The sequence below is a fragment of the Cetorhinus maximus genome, chromosome 7, assembly GCF_964194155.1.
Source record: "Cetorhinus maximus chromosome 7, sCetMax3.hap1.1, whole genome shotgun sequence".
Lineage (NCBI taxonomy): Eukaryota > Metazoa > Chordata > Chondrichthyes > Lamniformes > Cetorhinidae > Cetorhinus > Cetorhinus maximus.
This window is the reverse complement of record NC_135885.1, coordinates 131,371,561-131,377,560: the sequence shown is the minus strand read 5'-3', so window position 1 is coordinate 131,377,560 and position 6,000 is coordinate 131,371,561.

Sequence of the window (6,000 nt, the reverse complement as noted above, 5' to 3'; positions counted from 1 at the left end):
AAAGTGTGCTTTTTTTTTGTTGTTGACAACTTAAAAAGGATTAAGGGTAACAGCTGGAAATCTTCCTAAAAGGTTTTGGGCAAGGGATTCGTTGCTATAGTGTCATTTCTTACCTGCATTTCATGATTGGCCACTGGGCCCTTCCTGAGCGGCCAATCTGGGATTGCTGAATGAGATGGCCGCTTAAAGGTGAATCCCCTGCACGCATAGAGTACTTTGATCCGACACCATCCTAAGGCCATGCACCCGGTCAAGCTGATGCGATGCCAGGATTGGAAACTTGGACTGTGCGGGACCAGTCCTCAAGGTTTTCTCAGTATACCTTCAGACATTTTTAATTCCCCTTTAGGGAATAGTGGGAATTGATGGAAGGGTTCCCAGGTTGATTATCAGCCCATTGAGTTGCATCATGAACACTCCTTCCATGGCCAACCAGTTTGTTTCTGGCCCAGAGGGTAGGGGTGCTACCATTACATCACAAGACCTTTTTTCCTCAATCACACGTAGGCCAGACCGGGTAAGGGCAGCAGATTTCCTTCCCCAAAGAACATTAATGAACCAGGTGGGTTTTTATGACAATTGACGATAGTTTTATGGTCACCATGACTGAAACTAGTTTTCAATTCCAGAATTATTAATTAATTTAAATTCCACCAGCTGCCGTGGTGGGATTTGAACCAGAGCATTATCACCTGGGCTTCTAGGTCACTAGTCCAGTGACTTTATCACAACACCACCATCTCCCCCTCCAGCACTCGACTTAGTGCATCACTCAGAAAATATCAGGCGTGCAGCTGCAAGATTGTACCTGCACCTATACTAATTAAGGGGCCACTCCACAATATTGCAGGAAAGATCTTTTTCGGTTAGTTTTGCATAGTCAAGGTTGGTGGAAGAAGCACCACGTTGCGGGGTTTTTTTTGCCAGTTTCTGCCAAGTAGGAGAGCCAGTATGCAGGCAGTTTTTACAGTGCCTCCTGTCCTGCAGCATGACCAGGAATGGAAAAAAGAGGAAGCAGGGAGGGGAAGCTCTCTGAGGAGGGAGGGAGCTCATGGAGGTGCAGGAGGTGGGGGGAAAGAGACATCCTGGATCCTGTGTAAGGGAAGAGACAGTGATAGAGAGAGAGAGAATTGAGGGATTCTGCTTTCACTTCAATAACCTCCCCACACCACGGAGCCAGCATTCCTCACTGTCATATCCATTTCACACTTCCCATTGCAACATCCTCTTGGCAAGCTATCAACAATAAAAACCACTGGACTCCTCCATGCTCCTAGTCAGTGACAGGAGGCAGTCTTTGATAGGTTTGCCAGTTCCCCGAGTATCTCTTTTCATGCACGGAATGTGAGGAGGGCTGGAAAGGCTAGCATTTGTTGCCCATCCCTAATTGATCTTGAGAAGCTGCCTTCTTGAACCGCTGCAGTCATGTGGTGTAGGTACACCCATAGTGCTTAGAAAGGAAGTTCCATATTTTTGACCTAGTGACAGCAAAGGAAGATTGATATATTTTCAAGTCAAGTTGGTGCGTGACTTGGAGGGGAACTTGCAGGTGATCTGCTACTATTTGTAGAGGTTATCGATTTCAAAGGTGCTGTTGAAGGAACGTTGCAAGTTGCTGCAGTGCATACTGTATGCTAACACTGCGCCAATGTGTGACAATGGGAGGGAATGAACACGTAAGGTGGTGAATGGGGTGCCATGAAGTGGGTTACTTTGGATGGTGTTATGCTTCGAGTGTTGTTGAAGTCACACACATCCCGGCGGTGGAGAGTATTTCATCACACTACTGGCTTGTGCCTCGTAGGTGGTGGACAGGCTTTGGGAAGTCAGGTGTGTTACTCACTACAAAATTCCCAGCCTCTGACCTGCTCTTTTAGTCACATTGGGCTAAATTTTCCCTCCATCCAGTGGGGCGGGAGGAAAGTGTGGCAGCTGATCGGCGCCCCCGATTGGGGTTGCGCTGCCATTTTAGGTGGGTGGGCCAATTAAGGCCCACCCAATGTAATGTCTGCCAGGAAGCGCTATGCGCTCCCTGTGCATGGGGTGGGGGGTGTGGATTCCCTCAGCCGGGAGTGCGGCGCGAAAGAGCGCAGAGATATCCAAGGAAAGTGCTGCCTCAGGGAGATCAGCTCCGATTCAAAAGCTGAAATAAAGGTCATAAAAAAATTTCCCTGCCATGTCCCCTCATGTGACACTGCCACATGAGTTGGGACATATCCATAACTTTTACTTAAGCATTTGATAAAAAATTTAAATACTCTTGCGAAACCTCATCCCGCCCATGGATGAGGTTCCATGCTTTTTTTGAGGCCCGCCTAGGCTCCTGGCCTGCCCGCCAACCTTAAGGTTGGATGGGCAGGTCCATCAATCAGGTTAATTAGTTCTTTAATGGCCTTAATAGGCCGTTCACAGTTCGGCGGGCATGTAGCTGATTCAGCTGTGCGCCTGAACTGAAAATCTCAATGATGCATCCTGGCGTCATTTTATGCTTCCGGGAGTGGGCCCCGCCCCCGCTCGCCAGCCGGAAGATGTTGGCCAGTATTTATGTGGCTGTGCCAGTTAAATTTTTGGTCGATAGTAACCCTAAGGCTCAGCATCCTCCATGATGCAGGGCTTAGCAATGGTAACGACATTAAATGTCAAGGGAAATAATTAGATTCGCTGGGTAGCCCAGTTGAGCACCATTTTTTCCAGTGAGAGGGCAGAAAGTTGGTGATTGCATGGCACTGCTTGGGTGATGTACCTTCCAAAGCTGATTGTCTGTGGAGGCAGAGAGGGGCCAATGTGATACTGACAGCATTGGTAGCTGCTGAGATGTAGTGAGATTTTCAGACTTGAGTCTCGAGTGCCAGGGCATGGTACTTGGTGAGTGATGTGGGTTTGGTGCATTGTTCAGTCAGAGGTATGAGATGTACTGAGAATGTTTTCACTCACCTTGACCAGTCGTGTGAGGTTATTATACTTTTACCAGCACTGCCATCACATCCTGTTGTCCAGACTCCAGACGTTAAGCTCATTGGTGATGTGCTCCTATTCCTTTCTCAAGCTTCTGCCTGAGGGCTTCCTGCTCAACCACAGAAACACTGATGCTCCTACCTCCCAAGACAGTATCACTGAACCCAGGAATCTCACTGCTTTTGGCCTTCACCGCTAATCTTTGCTGCATTGTGTGCCTTTTCTTTCAATTTGATGCCATCTTTAACTGTTTCAAACAAGATATACTCCATTGAGAAATGAAGTTCTATGAGAAAGATGAGAGTTATGAAATATTTGCTTAAATGTTACCTGCTTATGTAGCATCTTATCTTTTAACCCATTCTCCCAGTCTATTTTGGTCAACTTTCATCTAATTGCCAAGAGAGGAATAAAATTCTACCCAACTTTATGCTATCATCTCAAAGCTACAGGAACTTATAGATAAACGTTTTTAATCACTAATCCACTTGTTTTGAGTGGCCAATTAGCACTTCAAATCTCTCTAATTTTCAGTGTGCTGTAATAAAAATGATGGGCTTAATATGCAAGAAATACTATAAAATAACAATTCTGCTCAAGTATTCCTGGGAAACCCAAAAATGCTACACCAGTATACAGATATATTTTTGTCAGAGCTTAAATTCAACAAAATAAACAAATATAGACATGATAAATAGTAAGGTGTTACAATCATGTTACTTTTTGTTTAAAGTAGACAAAGTTTGAAAGCCCAGTTACTCATTGAGAATGCAATATTGCATGGTTTTAAACAAAATAAACTTTACTATACAAAGTCAGAAAAGAAAAATAAACTACAATATCCGTCTTATACTCTAACATCCAGAATTAATGAGGTAAATATGAAATAACAGGCAAAATGCGGTTGAACACACGCTACACAGTAAATGGCAATGCGACCAAGACAGATCCCACAGATTTCTCAGCAACCCACCCAGACTTCAGTGACCACTGAGGGCCACAACATTTCATTAAGACTCTGTCTCCCTCACGAGGGATTTCAACTCTTCACTTTGAAGATCTAGCCTCTGACTCAGACTGCCTCATCTCCTGGTGGTTCAAAGCTCTCCTCCCGAGACTATTTTCCACAGGATTTAAAAAGCTATACTCCTACCTCTAATTACCAGCACACTTTCAACTCGTCCGCAGGTCGCTAGCTTCACAAAGCTGGTACTGCCCCTGGGTTTTGCCAAACTCCAGTCTCCCTGTACTAAGCTATAAACGGTTCCCCCGGACTTCTCCGAGCCCTAATTGCTTGAAGACAATTAACAGCAGCACCTTTGCAGGAGACCCCTTCCCCTTTAGTAGAACACTCAGATAAATTGAAACCAGAGAACCTTCTTAAGCTTCACCCATCTCCATGTCAACGCAGTCTTTCAAAGTTCACTGAAGGCTTTTAAACTAATTTAGCTCTAACTCCCAAAACAAAACATTTCTCTGGACTGCATTTCTTTGCAAGCAGTGTTGACATCACACCTCCAGCTCTCCAGCTAAATAAGCCCACCTGCTGTTTAATGATCTTACATTTCTAGTGGTTAATCGCCTAAGTCAACATGGCCTCCAACTTTTTTTTTTAAGTGTAATAGACTCCAAGCTGCTTTAGTTGCATTTATCCCGCTTTCTACACTTAAACTTTAATCTTCCCAGAGCTAAAAACTGCCCCTAAAATATAACATGAACCATAAACTAGGTATTCACAACAAAAGGAAATGATAATACAACTACACAGACACGTGGATAAATGCAGCAATTTGTCATCCATTAGCCCCCAATTGTCAACAAACTGTTGTGATTCAGTCTGCCAATATCCCGAGAACGTCTGGCACTTCTTGACTAATAAATGAAAAATTGTTTAAGTGACAGTTTCTTGAGCTCCCAAAGGATTTTTAGAATCCAGCGACAAACTGTGCGCACTACGTCAAATTTTGAAAGGAACTCAAGTATGTTTCAAATATATTTCTAGTCCAATTAAAATCGGAAACATTCTAACTTTTGACAAAACAAGCTGCTTGCAGCAGATTAGCAGAATATACCAGACATAAATCCTTATGCTTTAGGACAGGGATGCTATGGCACACATATCAAACAGCTACAAATAGTTGTACTCCCATATCTAAAAATTAGCACATCTGAAAGGTGGCCCTTTCAAAGGTCTATATTTTTCCACTTACACAGCATGGATCTGCACATCTGAGAACCAAAACAGAGTTTGATCAAACAAAAAGAAAAGTTAATCACTGCCATTGAAACACTTTTATTCTGTGCCAAACAGGGAAAATGTCTGTTTTATATATGAGTTTAGACAAGGTAAACAAATGGAAAAAATGGTTTTAGCTAGACATGGCTAGAAATATCAAGGAAATAGCCTACATACAAAACTGTTAATATGTCGAGTTTGAATAAAGGAGCAACTAGATTTTGCAGTTGGTACCACTGCATGAACTTAAACAGTTGATTTCAGAGTTTGCTTGGTACTGTCTTTCTTAGAAATGCTAGTGTGCGAATTTGCAGATTGGTGGAAAATAGACAAAGTTTATCACTCCAAGTGATAAGCATTAAGAATGTTTTAACATCACGCAAGTGTGACATGCAAGACTTAGTCTGACAAAGACACTGGATTAGCTGCTCAGTTTTAGTTCATTTTGACAGCTGGGTCAAGTGCAGTTGATGGGAATTTTGCATCACTTATCACAGCCTAAACCCAGAAGCAAAGGGATTACACTGCAGCCACAAATGTTGGGAAAGATAGTTTCAATCAAAACCTTTACAGGTTATTGGACTGTGTAACATGCACTATGGAGGACGTTAATATGTTAAGGATTTATTCCATGTTTTTGACTATTGGTGTTAGTATCTTGCTGTGTCTTTTTGCTTCTCTGTATTTACCTTTTAAATAAATCTACTGGTTTTAGCATGAACCCGCCAAAATGGGGTCTTTTGAAATATATAAGAGAACATGGTGAGCACCTGTGATGTCCTGTAATTAAGGGCTAACAACATAGTGGC